Genomic DNA, 15,573 nt, shown 5'->3' with positions numbered 1-15,573 from the left:
CTCTCTATAGAAGCCCCTGTTAGATGGATCATAAGGTGTGTTCTGCTTCAGAGAGAATCAAGATCCCAAGAATTCTCTCCTGAATTTCTTCCACTGAATTAAAGCCCTAACCACCCCTTCCACCCCCTATTCCCCCGACCCCCATGAGCTTCTTGGAAGCCAGTCCGCACCTCTTAGTGAATCAAACTCCTAGTGGAGAAATCTCCAAAACTTTTAGGTCAGGGGGAAAAATTCCAGCATTTGCCAATATGGTTTGGATTCATTAATTTTCTGACCCTGAAAAGGCTGTCATTTCTAAGGAGAGGAGAAATAAATGGAACTTGTATGATGGTCTTAAATCCCTCATTCTGATACTTGAACACCATTTTCGGAAACTTTACATCGAGGAACTTAAGACACAAATTAAAACATAGCACTGCTAGAGCTCTCTTGATGTGGGATATTTTATACTTCAGCTCTGCTGGTCCAATCAGTACAAATCACTTGGATTCTGTGGGAAAACTCGGTAAAGGTTCTATAAAGTGGTCACAATGTGGGGACAATTTTTGCTAATTCGTTCCCAAAGGAGCTCTCTTTGGAATACCAGTAATAAAGGCAAAGGCTGACTTGCCATTGATAGAACACTGTGTTACAGAAAGGCTTTTGGGTAGAATTGTTATTGTGTTTTAGATTAATTTTAGTGAATGTATAACTGGCTTCCCTAGTGGCTCAGATAGTAAAGAATCTGCCTGTAAGGCAGGAGACCTGGGTTCGATCCCTGGGTCAGGAAGATCCCCTGAAAAAGGAAATGGCAACCCATTCCAGTATCCTTGCCTGGAGAACTCCATAGACAGAGGAGCCTGGCCAGCTATAGTCCATGGAGTCGCAAAGAGTCGGTCATAACTGAGTGATTAACACACACAGTGAACATATTTGCCTTCCACTCTAATGCATGCCCATATCCTATGAAACAGTAAGTAATTTAACTTTTTTGGCTGCTCCGCATAGCTTATAGATCTTAGTTCCCTGAGCAGGGATCAAATCTGGGTCCCAGAAGTGAAAGCACTGAGTCCAAGTAACTGGACCGCCAGGGAATTCCCAGTAAGTGATGTTTTAATAGGATTATAATATATGTAACACATATCATGTACTTAGAGATGAAATATCCAGGAAAAATATTTCCAAAGCTTATTATTTCTTGGGATTTCCTGTGTCCTACTTGATATGTATATTCACAAAGGGAGCTGCTTTTAGTTATCTAAGACCCTATTGTATTTATTACTTCAACTTGCAAGTTTTATTTGGATTTCCAAATGTGTAAATTTCAACATGTTTTATTAGTGAGGTTATAGCAATAAAGGAACAATTTTGAGGCTCATTTAACACCTATAAATTTCCCTGTTTGCAATGTAAAAGAAATGGCCTCAGCAGACCACATGTCTGCTCGTATTTCAAAGAATATGAAATCTAAACACATTTTAAATTGCTCTATATTGAGAGCTCTCTTCTTCCATAAAACACTTATGGGCTCATTGTTTATATTTTTATAAAAATGATACCTGACTCTGAACAGATTTATTATATGAAAATTATTTTTTCAAATAGCTATATTTGAGAAGCTATATAAAAGTTAGTTGATTATAAATCAACAATTACAATCAACCTGTAAAATGTTAAAAAGACATTGATCAAAATATTTGAAAATGTATGTGTATACAGAGCCTGCACACAAATGTTTATAGCACTTTTATCTATAATTGCAAAACTGTAAGTAACAAAGATATTCTTCAACAGGTGAAAAGATGAACAAACCATGATATATCACTATCACAGAAAATTATTTGGTGATAAAGAGAAATAAGCTAAGAAAGCTTAAGAATACATGAATGACTCAAATACAGATTGCTAAATGAAAGAAGCCAGTCTATACAGATTACATACTCTAGGGTTCCAATTATATGACAGTGAGGAAAACATAAAACTATAGAAATGGTGAAAAGATCAGTAATTGTCAGAGTTCCAGGGAGAATAGGTGAAGTCCAGGAAAAACAGTGTCAGACTTTATTTTCTTGGGCTCCAAAATCACTGCAGATGGTAACTGGAGCCATGAAATTAAAAGATGCTAGATCCTTGGAAGAAAAGCTACAACAAACCTAGACAGCATATTAAAAAGCAGAGACATTACTTCGCTGACAAAGGTTCATCTAGTCAAAGCTATGGTTTTTCAGCAGTCATGTATGGATGTGAGAGTTGGGCCAAAAAAAGGCTGAGCACCAAAAAACTGATGCTTTTGAACTGTGGTGCTGGAGGAGACTCTTGAGAGTCCCTTAGATAGCAAGGAGATCAAACTAGTCAATCCTAAAGGAAATCAATCCTGACTATTCATTCGGAGGGATTGATGTTGAAGCTGAAACTCCAATACTTTGGCCACCTGATGTGAAGAGCTGACTCATTGGAAAAGACCCTGATGCTGGGAAAGATTGAAAGCAAGAGAAGGGATGACAGAGGATGAGATGGTTGGATGGCGTCATCTACTCAATGGACATGAGTTTGAGCAAGCTAGGGGAAATGGTGAAGGACAGGGAAGTCTGGCATGCTGCAGTTCATAGGGTCACAAACAGTTGGACACGATTTAGCGACTGAACAAGGAGATATTTTAGGGCAATGAGTCTATTCTGTATTATAATGTAACAGGGGATAGTGAATACTATGTGTTCGTTAAAACCCACTGACCTTTACAGTGTGAAGACTGATCCTTAAGGCATGCAAGTTTAAAAAGTGTATTTAAGAGTTGGGGTATCGCAGGATGGAAAGTAGAATGTGACATAACAAGCTAATTATATGGCAACTGTACAAAACCACCTTTCTAGAGGGTGGGATGAAGAGAAAGGTGACGACCTGAGCAACTCTGGAAATAGACCCTATAAAAATGAGGGCAAAAGGCACTGCATGTAACCCTGTGGCCCTAGCGGGTTGCCGTTTCCAACTGCATGGTAATTCAGGCTCACTCTCATTCCTCTCCTCCTCCTACCAAGGCAACAGGCTAAGAGCACAATCTTCTCTTCTTTCCGGTCTCAGTTCCACTGCTTACCAGCTGGGTGAGCTTGGTCTCGCCGCCTGACCTTTTGGAGCCCCAGTTCCCCACCTGAAAAAGTACCTCAGGAAGGAATGTTGCTTGGGTGAAATAAGCCAAGATTTCTACAGTGTTTGGCGAACTTGGCAATGTCATTTTTATCACTAATGTTGCTATAGGTATTGTCCTCATTACCAACTGACCAGGGGCTTGTAGAGGCTTCAGCACCCACTTGGGCTCTACAGAGAACACCCGTTGGCAACTTAACCTTTTCTCATTCTCGGTTTGATAAGTAGGTTGTGTCCAACAAACCACACAATTATTGTTGGGATCTGGGCTATGATTCCATTTACTGTCAGACCAAGGCCTCTTTTAGACTGCCAGGAAACCAAAGGGCTCATTTTCAAGTTTCCTTCTTTCTTTGGCCTCTTTTCCTGCCAGAGTTTATTTTCATGTGAACATGATCATTCATTCTAAATATTCCATGGGCTCCTAAAACTGGCCAGTTCTCCTCGATTCACTTCTCTCCTGAGGTCCATTCTTCTGACTTTATTTCTATGATATTTAAAGATCAGTTTTTGTCACAAGATAAAGACTGCAGTGTCTGAGAAGTGTAATTGATTATTTACTAGCCGGTTTAGCTCCACGTATCAAGATTGACTGACCTCTTAAAATTTGTACATAGTCACCAAAAAATTCAAAGAAATTTCTCAGTTCTGCTTTCTTCTCACTCTTTAGAGTCAGGTTGTTGGTCCTAGATTGCATTTGGTATTTAAAAAGACAAGCTTTACACTAGAAGATCAATATATCTAAAATAAAAACAAGGGTTTGGGAATAGTTTTTATTGTTGGGGGTGGGGGGGGTCAAGCTAACAAAAGCTTGTTGTTGGCATTCCGTGTCTGAGCTGAAGATTATATAGAGGTAAATATCAGTGGCAGATTCCTGTTGAAATGAGTTATCTGTTCTTTTAAATCTCTAAATAGCCACCAAAGAAAAGAAAGGTTAAACCTTAATCTGTCTAGTAGGCTATTTATTGTTCATAGCTGTCAATGATGCCTATAAAAGTATTGTCTTATTATGTCAAAGTGCATTTAAGCAATGGGTGTTCTTCGAGCTGAGGGCTTCCCAGGTGGCTCAGTGGTAAAGAATCTGTCTGCCAACACAGGAGACATGCAGATGATGAGAGTTCGATCCCTGGGTCGGGCAGATTCCCTGGAGGAAGAAATGGCAACCCACGCCACTATTATTGCCTGAAGAATCTTGTGGACAGAGGAGTCCACGTTTTGCAAAGAGTTGACTAAGCAACAGAATGCACGTGCCTTGAGCTATACCTAAAAACATAAAATACTTTAAATAGTGATTGCTGTTATACCAAACTAATTCACTATTAAAGTGTTAGTTGCTCAGGCTTGTCTGACTCTTTGCGACCCCACGGACTGTAGCCCACCAGGTTCCTCTGTCCATAGGATTTCCCAGGCAAGAATACTGGAGTGGGAAGCCATTCCCTACTCTGGGTGATTGAACCCGGGTCTCCTGCATTGCAGGCAGATTCTTTACTGTCTGAGACACCAGGGATTATTTTGAAACAAATTGAACAATAAGTTAGTGTATTCAAAAACAAAAAATAAAGATCAGGTCCAGCAGGGTGCTCACGACCTCTATGGGTCAGGGAGCCTTGCTGTGCACACCCAGGCAAAGGAGATTGTGTGTTTGCTCTTCTGACGAGAAGTTTCTGAGCAGGAAGTTTCCCCCATAAGCCCCATTACAGTCACGGCTACCTGTCTGGGGTCCTAGTAGTTCCCAAGTGCATCCTAATTCCAACAGGAGGGCCTTTGGGAAGCAGGTCCCTTCCTGCAGCTACAGCGGCATAAGACTGACATCACAGGCCACAGCCCCTTGGTGATTAATTCTGCTGTCTCCTCTGGGCCTCATGGAGGTTCCTCAGTGGGTCAGTTTTCCTGTTTCACTGCAGTAGCAGAAAGCTAAGTCTGGGTACTAGAGCTTATCTTGTTCAATCACTTGCAAAAGCCATTCTCAGCACAAACATTCCAGGTTCAGAGGAAAGTTTAGTTTTCATCAAAAAGAATAGTCTTATATGGAGCTCAAAAGTAATTAAGTTAATAAAACAGGTTAATTGTTTCTTTTTAACAGATGGAAGATTTTTAGAGACATTTTCAAAGGCGATTTTGTCTATAGCTCATTATTATGTCAACAAATATACTGTGAATTAGTTTTCAATTAGCATCATTATTGTGAAAATCCTTTTGTCGAAGATACTCACATAAAACAGGTCCTCCTTCTCTCCTGGGAGGGGACCTGTGATGGTTGAAACTTGAAGCTGCTTCTCTCCACACCTCACCCTCAGCCACTCCAGAAGGCTTTAAGCCTAGAGGAAACAGGAGAAAAGGGCTGGTTAAGGAACAGCAGCATATCCTAAATCTGGGTGCAGGCATAAGCTCCCAGGTGGGAATCAGGGGAAGAGTTTATGTATGTTCGCATTTAAGTTTAAGATGTCCAATGTCTGCAATTACTTATACCTAAAACATCTCCCGAGACTTTCTCTGACTGGGAACATTTTGCTGTTACTGTTACTTGTTTTTTAGGAAATACTAATCAGCCTGCTTTTCAAATTTAATACCGATACTTTTAACATTATTGCTTAAGTTCTATATCATGAACTGGCACTGTCATTAATTTGGGGAAATTTTTCTATTTGGTGGCTTCCGTGGTGGCTCAGACAGTATAGAATCTGCCTGCAATGCGAGAGACCTGGGTTTGATCTCTGGGTTGGGAAGATCCCCTGGAGGAAGAAATGGCAACCCACTCCAGTATTCTTGCCTGGAAAAGCCCATGGATGGAAGAGCCTGGCAGGCTACAGACCATGGGGTATCAAAGAGGCTGACACAACTGAGAGGTTTCACTTTCTTTCTTTCTGGTGGATCAGAGGGTAGAGAATCTGTCTGCAATGTGGGAGACCCAGGTTTGATCCCTGGGTCAGGAAGATCCCCTGGAGAAGGGAATGGCTACCCACTCCAGTATTCTTGCCTGGAGAATTCCATGGACTTAGAAAAACCTGGCAGGTTGCAGTCCATGGGGTAGCAAAGAGTTGAACACAACTGAGTGACTAACACTTTCTATTTGTAATAAACTTTGATTGGACATAAGAGTGATTTTATATATATATATGTATATTTATATGCACATAGGGATGCTAAGTCACTTCAGTCATGTCCGACTCTGTGCAACCCCATAGACGGCAGCCCACCAGGCTCCCCTGTCCCTGGGATTCTCCAGGCAAGAATACTGGAATGGGTTGCCATTTCCTTCTCGTATATATATATATATATATATATATATATGTATATATATACACACACACATACATACATAAATATATAAGACATACACACACAGACATACACACTGGGTTGGCTGAAAAGTTCACTCGATACAACCAGGAATGCTTTCCCCCCTGTTCTTCATCTAAATAATCCTGCTCTATTATAATCTTTCTAACTCCTGGAAGTCTGCTCAAAATTGAATTAAACCAACAATGACTAAAGGATAGTTAACAGATGCTACAATCCCACTTCACTCCAAACAGAATGAAATGCCTTTCATGCCTTTATTCTGAGGCACAGAATAGATTTCATCTTTAGTCGTTTTATGTTCTGTTTTACAGTGATGGATAACATTTGGGGGAAGACCTGGTAAGCTGGGCTGGTTGTTGTTCAGTCGCTAAGTCATGTCCAGCTCTGCAACCCATATCAAAATAAGACATCTGGATGGTGAGGAAAACTTGGCAAAAACACACAAAGAAACTGTGAAAGGGAAAAGATCCTCAGCCAACCGCCTTCCTGAATCACAGTGGCCATTCCTCCTGCTCCTCCTCCCTCCTCTCCTCTGCCTTTTCTGCCCTTATCTCTCTCTCTCTCTCTCTCTCTCTCACACACACACTCTTCTCCTAAGGTAAAAACCACTCTGCTCTCTGCCTGTCTGTCTCTCTCTCTCTCTCTCACACACACACACACACACACCTTAAGGTAAAAATCACTCTCTGTGCTTCCTGTAAATGCCTCAGGTTCTACACTTCATTGCTGTGACAGCCCGCCTCCCTGAGGTGCCTGTGCAGACCAGCTATTTCCTTCCATCAAGAAGCTGTTAGCTCACTCCCACCTGGTTTGGAAGAATCCAGGGGGCTGTTCTCTGTCTCGCAGCCCCGTCTCTCTCCACTGCCTTCTCTCCCAAGTCTTGGCTGCAGTGGCCTGGCAGGCGGGCTGGCGAGGGATGAAGCAGACAAAGGTCCACTTGTAACCTCCTTCCAGCACCTCCTCTTTTCTCCTTTTGCCCAAACTCACCCAGTGAGTTGGAGCATTTAAGGAGATTCCTCTGCCAAGAAGACCAAAGGAAAGAAGAAGAAAAAGGGTATGTACTTTTTCCTTAAAAATCATTTTAGGTTGTTGTTTCTGCTGCAAACTACTGCTATAGAATAGGGCAGAAGTGTTTTTGTGTCTGAGTCAGAAGAGAAAGGGAGATGGAGAAAGCCTCAGAGGAGGTGATGAGAAAAAAAGATACTTCCCAAGTTAGAGGGAAAGAATCAGATGAAAAGAGAAGAGAAAATGTACATTTCTTAACAGGAAAGGCATTTAATTGGGGGCTTTAAAGGAGGCAGCTCCCTCACTGCTGGTCCTTATTAAAGCCTTATTAAAGCCCCCCATCTTCTCTGAATCTGGCCCCACAATTTCACTACTCAGGACTATGTGAGACTGATGGAAGTATATGAGCTCCTTTTCAAGGCATGAGCTGTATCTCTTTATTCCTACTTTACATGAAGTATAAAAACAGTGAGAAAAAAATGTTTGTCTTTTTTTTTTTCTTTTGAAAATCCTGATTCCTAAAAAGAAACTGGTATAAATATGTGAGACAAAGAGGGAATTCATGGAATTTATCCTCAGCACCCCCAGGATGGAATACAACACAGTGTCTATACTGCTAGAATAAAAGGAACTCTTTTTTCCTTTGGGACTTATGAAAATTCCTCTTTAAAGGTCCTTCACTTAGTTACACAAGCTGTGAAAAGCTCTCCCAAATGCTGCAGTGATGATGATTTCAGGGAAATAATGAGAATGATGTAAGCCTGCATATTCATAGCATCCTCTGAGATGCTTGAAGGCAGATCACCTTTGGTGCTGATGTGGACTTTGTTTTTCCACTGATGAGGGTCTCTTGGAGCTGACTGTCTGTTTTAAAGATGCTTGGAAGGCTTATTCACGTTGTAATACCACTTCTGTTCCTTTAACCTACACTTTGAGAAGTTTCAATTCAGTGCTCAGTCATTCCAATATAAATCTCTTCTGGTACAGTTAATAAGAAAGAGAGGGAATTGTAAAAAAAAAAAAAAAAAAATCATTGATTTTCATCGGCCAGGAAAGATGAATGGAAACCGTCATGGACTGGATGGCAGTTTTCATCTCTTCCAACTATTTGATATTTTAAATGTCAAGCTCTGGGTTGGAATTTTCATTGCTTTTGCAGCCTTCACTTCTTTCTGGCCGTGTTACAAAAGGAATCAGAAAAAGGGCTGCCCTTTCTAATTCATCAATTCTGCTTCATCCCGTGCTCTTAATGCCAGTTTCTAGAACAAACATCAGCTGTCTGCAGGACCATTGCTCCCTGAAGGTCTGAACGCTTTCACGGCATAACCCTACAAGTTTTGGCCATTAAATGAGATAATTTTTCTTTTTCAGTTTCCCCTTAAGTCCAACCATTCAAAAGCTTGCTGGTGCCAAATACCCTTACACAACCAACATTTGCAATCCCCTCCCTATATGATGGTGGCAGTGATTTATTGTTTAACTGGAAACATCTTGCCTACAGCCCTATATCCTCTGCATTGATCTTTTTAAAATAAGGCCACTATTGAGGGAGTTTGAGCGAGAATGGATGCATGTACATGCATGGCTGAGCCCTTTACTGTTCACCTGAAACTATCACCACATTGTTAATTGGCTATACCCCAATACAAAATAAAAAGCTCAAAAAAAAATTTATCCAGGGTTATTATTGATCAAACATTTATCAGGTGATCTATATTTTTTGATGTTTTTCATCTGAACTGTATTTGTTAATATCAATTATTAAACACATAAAATGAGATACAATATAACTTTATTGTAAAAAATAATGCCGCTATCCTATTGGGATAGGAATGATATTTTACAACATTAGGAACAATATTAGTTACATAAAATTGAATCCAAAAAAACCAATTGGTAACTATCTAAAGATCTCTTGTTATTTCCTCAGATGTTCAGTTTTTAGCTTTATTTGCTGTTGTAATTTGGATGTATTCCAGGAGGAATTTAAAGGGCAGGTCCTTCAACAGAACAAGGGGAAAAAAGAGAGCAATTTGCTTCAAATTGGTCAAAATAATTTCACTCTTGTTGGCAGTTGAAAATATATGGTCTTGATGGATTGCTAAGAATGGTCAGTGTCTTTTAAAGAAAAAACAAACCAATGTATCATGGGAACATACTGGTTCAGACATTTCCCCACTTGCAGAATAATAGTTAAAGCTATTTATCTGTACTTAAGGAAGAAGAGAAGACTTCAGTTCAAACAGGTAATTTATAAAGTGTTTTTTTTTTTTTTTTTTTTTAAAGCTTCAAGCAAGTACTTGCCAGGTATGGAACTTTCCACCCTAGTATGTGACTAAGGCAGACAGAAACACCATTCTGTGCTCTGGCCTGGACACAGCCAGAGAGGCACACGGTGTGGCAACATACCCACTGCCTTCTCTAGCAATTTACTTCTTCTTTCAACGGATGCTGTGTGAGCCCATCCTGTGAGCCTGGCCTGGAAGCAGGCCTCTGAGAGGTGAGGGAGGAGCAAAAAGTGCATGCCCTGCCTTCACGGAACTGGCATCACCTCCTCCAGTCCCCACACAGAGGCTAGCCCAGACCTCCGTCCCTCATCTCTTCTCATCCCAGTCTGTACTCACTGCCCTGCGGTCCCACCACGACCAAGACAAAGCAATAAATATCCCCATGACCCTCAAATTCATACCTCCAGATTTGTATTCAGCTGTCTACTCAACATCTTCATTTCACATCTGATGGGCATCTCAGATTAACTTGTCCAGAAATTTACTCTTAAATCCCCCTCAGCTCAATAAATGTCAGTACCATTCAGGTCAGAATCCTAATAGGCATCCTGGAGTCTTTCTCTCTCACCTCATCTCTTCCATCAACTTCTTTCTCCGACATACTTCCCACCAAGAACATAAATATTAGTTTCCCAGTGTCCCTGGCCATCTCCATCTCTCCTTCTCAACATCCTTGCCACTGCATGGGAGGCTCAAGAGGAAGTGGATATATGTGTATGTACAGCTGATTCATTTTGCTATACAGCAGAATCTAACACAACATTGTAAAGCAATTATATCACAATTAAAAAAAAATTAGAAGTCCTAAGTGAGGTTCACAACTGTCCTCTCCACATTGAAACTCTAGTTGATTTTTATTCTATCTGTGCTTTTCTGTATTTTCCATGCCTTACACTAAGTATTACTATTTTTTTAGAAAAATAATTTTTCTTAAAAAAAATCTAATGGCTCTCATTAGAACCATCTAATAGAAAGAAAGCATAAGATGTTAACAGTCATGAAATGAGCTTAAGAACAAACTACACTTAAATGTGGGAAATATAAGAAAGGCAATAGGAGCCCAGGTTGGCTAAATGAATGAGTTTGTTCAAAAGCCACAAGAAATAAACAAAATTAAGCTAGATTACCAAAAATAAGAACATGATTACATAGTAAAAAACTAGGAAGATCAAAGCTCAAAAAGATGAAAAATGCCAGCTATCTAAAATAATAGAAAAATTCTAATACATTAAGGCAAAAAGATTAAAAAGAGCTTACAGCTCTCCTCCCAACTCCTCCCCATACTCCCAATCTTTTGAAAGACAGGAATCAGGCGAGGAAGATTACAGAAAAGGCAGCTGATATTTGCTGTTGAATCTTCTCATAAAGGTACACATACATAGAAATATATATATTTTTAAGTCAGGTATGAGCTAGTAATCCAGAACAAATGCTAGTTTTGACAAAAATCAAACAAACAAACAAAAACCAGAAATTGGGATACATGTTTTAAAGTCAGACTATTTAGAAAAAGTTAAATACAATGAATTAATTTAAATTAAAACAATAGTACCTGATGACATGCAAATTGAAGGATGTGGCAGCTCACTAACCTCTTCCAGTTATAAACAGCTCTCTGCAACTAGCTATTGAGTTTAGCAATCTGAGAGACACATCCTTCTCTGGCTGTAAGCATCTGGAGATGAGGATATATTATTTATTCTTTCACTAATGTGACAGGCACTGTTAAGGGTGCTTGGGATGGATACATATCAGAAAAAAGCCTGCCTTCCTGGAGCTTCCATTCAATTTGGGGGAGACACAATAAGAATATTTTATAATAATTTAGAGGTTTATAAATGCCAAGGAAAATTAGAGCAAGAAAGGCAGATTAAGAATCTGTGCAGGAAGATAGAATTTTATTTCAAAAAATTTTTATTGTTGTTGAAATACAGTATAGTTGATTTACAATGTTGTGTTAGTCACTCAGTTATATATTCTTTTTCAGATTCTTTATTATTATAAGTTATTACAAGACATTTAGTACCCTTCCCTGGGCTATAGGGCAGGAGTTTGTTATTTATTTTATATGTTGTTGTCATTTAGTCGCTAAGTTGTGTCCAACTCCTTTGTGACCTCATGGACTGTAGCCCGCCAGGCTCCTCTGTCCATGGGATGCTCCAGGCAAGAACACTGGAGCGGGTTGCCGTGCCCTCCTCCAGGGGACCTTCCCCACCCAGGGATGGAAGCCCACTCTCATGTCTCCTGCACTGGCAGGAGGGTTCTTTACCACTAGCGCCCCCTGGGAAGCCCTTGTGGTCTCAGAAATAACACCAAAAACACATTCCATTTAAAAAAACTGAGAAGGTATACTTCATTAAATTTAAACTTTTCCTTCTTTTAAAATTTCAAAACATTTGCTTATTTTAAATAAGAAGGTGAAAAGGAAAGTCACAGATGAAGTAAATGTTTGGAAAGTATATATCTAATACAGAACTTGTGTTCAGCATATACAAAGAACCCTCACAACTGAAGAACACAATCCAACTTTTTTAAATGGGAAAAGATTTGGACAGGTCAACAAAGAAGATACACAGATGAAGAAAACATATGAAAGAGGTTTAATACCATTAATTGTTAAGGAAATGCTACCTAAAACCACAAGACACCTATCAGAATGTACAAATTAAAAATACTGACCATATCAAGTGTTGGAGAGGACGTAGACAAAGTGGAACTCTTGCAGACTCCTGGTGGGAATTTTAAATGGTACAACCACTTTGGAAAAACAATTTAGCAATTCCCTAAAAAGTAAAACATACATCCACCAGTTATTCCACTCACAGGTATATGCTCAAGAGTAATGAAAGCTATCCCCTGGAGAGGAAAATCTCAAGGACAGAGGAGCCTGGTGGGCTGCAGTCCATGGGGTAGAAAAGAGTCAGACACAACTGAGCACGCACACACATGCACACAATGAAAGCTATGATCTTGTGTACACAAGTGCTCATAACAGCTTTGCAACAGCCTGAAACTTAAAAAAAAAACTTAAATATCCATCAACAGATGGATGGATAACAATTTATAGCATACATAATGCAATAATTCTCAGCAATAAAAAGGAGTCAGCTATTGATACAGGCAATGGACAGATAATCTCTCAAAGTAAGTATGCTGAGTGATAAAAGCCAGATAAAAAAAGGGTGCATATTTTATGACTCCATTTATATGAAACTGGAGAAAATGCACCTTAATCTTGGCGGAGAAAACAGGTCAGTGGTTGTCTGGATGGGAGTGGGGGCAGGGAGGAGTGAGACAGGTGGATGACAAGAGGGCAGGAGGCGACTTAGGGCTGATGGGTCCCCTCACTATCCTGACTACAGTGATGGTATAATGGGGACATACATGTGCCCGAACTTACCAAACTGTATCCTCTAATATCTGTAATTTAGTATATGTCAATTTTACCTCAATAAAGCTCCTAAAAAAAAAAAAAAAAAAAAACTTTGCTTACATAGTAGAGTTCTGTCTTAGACTTCAATATGTCTTTTAAAGTTTAATGACTGTGGTGATTCCTAGCATATATTAAATGCTCAATTAACAAGATATTTAATCATCCTTCTTTGAAGAGTAATCTGAAAAAAAATGTCAGGAAATGTAACTCTTTTTTTTTTTTTTAACATCAATGACCTTATGGGGATAAAGAAGGCCTGAATCAGAAGTAACTGAGAGCTAAAACACCTCACAGAATTACATTAAAAAAAAAATACAACTTATGTTACAATTTGCAAAGTGTAAGGTATTATTATTGGAAGGTATTATTCTATCTATACTAGATTGTGATATAATGCAACACTGTAGGGTCTTGTTCTCTCAAATCTGAAAAAAATATAAAGTGAAATAAATCTCATTTTTTTGTCTTTCCTTTCACTAGTATTTGGAGGTAAGAATTAAATTAAATATTTATAATTCTAAGAAAATATATAAGCAAAGCCAAAAATGACTAATTCAAATCAGAATATGAAATAAAATCTAAAACTCTGTCAGAGTATGAAAGAGTATTTTCAGTTTCTAAACTCATAAAAGAACATGCCTGCAATGCAGGAGACCTGAGTTCGATTCCTAGGTTGGGAAGATCCCCTGGAGAAGGAAATGGCAATCCACTCCAGGATTCTTGTCTGGAAAATCCCATGGACAGAGGAGCCTGGTGGGCTACAGTCCATGGGGTCGCAAGAGTTGGACATGACTTAGCGACTAAACCACCTAAATCACCAAACTCATAAAAAGCAGTGAGTGTCCTTCCTCAGATGATGTGAGTAGATCTGTATATACTAAAGAAATTGAATCAATAATTAATAACCTCCCAAAACAGAAATCACCAAGGCCAGACGGGCTCCATGGTGAACTCTACTAAACATTTAAGATACTTCAGCGATCTGAATGACTGTGGTATCTGATTCTGGCTCCTTCACTATCTTGCTAGTCTCCCTTTACTGCAAAAGCCTCTATTCTCTTCATGTTTAATATGGAGGCCAGAGAAGCCAAATTCAATAGATCATGAATATTCCATGTTGTTGTTCAGTCGCCCAGTCCTGACTCTGTGAGGACTCTGTGACTCCCCATGGAGGGCAGCACACCAGGCCTCCCTGTCCCTCACCATCTCCCGAAGTTTGCTTAAGTTCATGTCCATTGCATTGGTGATGCCGTCCAAACATCTCATCCTCTGTTGCCCCCTTCTCCTTTTGCCTTCAATCTTTCCCAGCATCAGGGTCTTTTCCAATGAGTCGTCTGTTCACATTAGATGACCAAATTACTGGAGCTTCAGCTTCAGCATTGGTCCTTCCAATGAATATTCAGGGTTGATTTCCCTTAAGAGTGACTGGTTTGATCACCTTGCTGTCCAAAGGATTTTTAGGAGTCTTCTCCAGCACCCCAGTTCAAAGACATCAATTCTTTGGCACTCTGCCTTCTTTTGGAATAGTCCATACAAATACTATACTTGAAGTATTATCTCCTAAAAGAGGAATTTAAACTTGCTTGGTATGACCACAAGAGTTCAAATTAGAACCGATGGGTGGAAGCCACAGAAAAATATTTTCCAGGAAGGGAAACATTAGAACTATATCAGTGGAATATGTGGATTTAGTCAACAATTGAGTTCCCTTTTATGGTAGGTGTCTAAGAACAGGCTAAAGGTCTCTTATGGGGAATTCAAGCCTCTGCTTTCAACTGAGATGTAACCCATGTGGGAGAAGTGTTCACAAATTACTAAACTTAGGCAAAAAAAAAAAAAAAAAAAAATCAGTCCCCTAAATAAGTCTGAAACTTTAAAAAACTTAACTGTAAATATATCTATAGCATATAATCAGTCAGCATCAGGATGAGTGGGCTTTTCGTTTCTGTCAGGGTGGGGTCCAGGTTATTTGACAATGTTGTTAGGATATGTAAAGTCAAGAATCACTGTACACAATGATGTTATCTGCTCTAGAAATTTACTTCAGTTTTATCATCTTAAAAGCAGTTTTCCTCTACTGAATACACTGGTAAAAAAGTGAATTTGGGGGACTTCCCTGGTAGTCCAGCAGGTAAGATTCAAGGGGCATGGGTTTAATCCCTGGTCAAGGAACCAAGATTTCATATGCCTCGTGGTCAAAAATAAAAAACAACAAGAACATCCATGCCTGTGATGATAGTTACACAACTCTGTAAATATTCCAAAAATCATTGAATTGTGCAAGTAAAGCAAGTGAATTGTATGGTATGAAAATTACAGCTCAACAAAAAAATTTTTTTAATGAATTTGAGTACTTGAAAATGCAAGTGGCTCTTCCCATTTTCTCCTTCTCCCTCCCTCACACAACTCTTATTCAATATTTCT

The 15,573-nt window shown here is 39.4% G+C and overlaps 1 protein-coding gene and 1 long non-coding RNA gene across 5 annotated transcripts in view; one reads left to right on the top strand and one right to left on the bottom strand.

Annotated features, from left to right (window-relative positions):
* LOC120855936 overlaps nucleotides 1-12,645 on the bottom strand; it is a 46,306-nt gene extending 33,661 nt beyond the window's left edge. For all 4 annotated transcript variants that reach the window (XR_005719344.1, XR_005719349.1, XR_005719371.1 and 1 more), the window contains exons 1-2: nucleotides 12,396-12,645; nucleotides 5,334-5,438 (exon numbers count right to left, since the gene is read on the bottom strand). This is a non-coding gene — a long non-coding RNA (uncharacterized LOC120855936). The remainder of the gene's footprint in view (nucleotides 1-5,333; nucleotides 5,439-12,395) is intronic.
* Nucleotides 6,982-15,573, top strand: part of SCRG1 (stimulator of chondrogenesis 1) — an 11,999-nt gene continuing 3,407 nt past the window's right edge. Inside the window, exon 1 of the mRNA XM_040230640.1 lies at nucleotides 6,982-7,477. The gene's annotated coding sequence lies outside the window, so the exon portion shown is untranslated. The remainder of the gene's footprint in view (nucleotides 7,478-15,573) is intronic.

This window comes from Oryx dammah, unplaced genomic scaffold, assembly GCF_014754425.2.
Source record: "Oryx dammah isolate SB20612 unplaced genomic scaffold, SCBI_Odam_1.1 HiC_scaffold_1, whole genome shotgun sequence".
In the NCBI taxonomy this organism is placed as follows: Eukaryota; Metazoa; Chordata; class Mammalia; order Artiodactyla; family Bovidae; genus Oryx; species Oryx dammah.
Note: the sequence above shows the minus strand (reverse complement) of the source record. Positions and strands in the feature narration are given on the sequence as shown.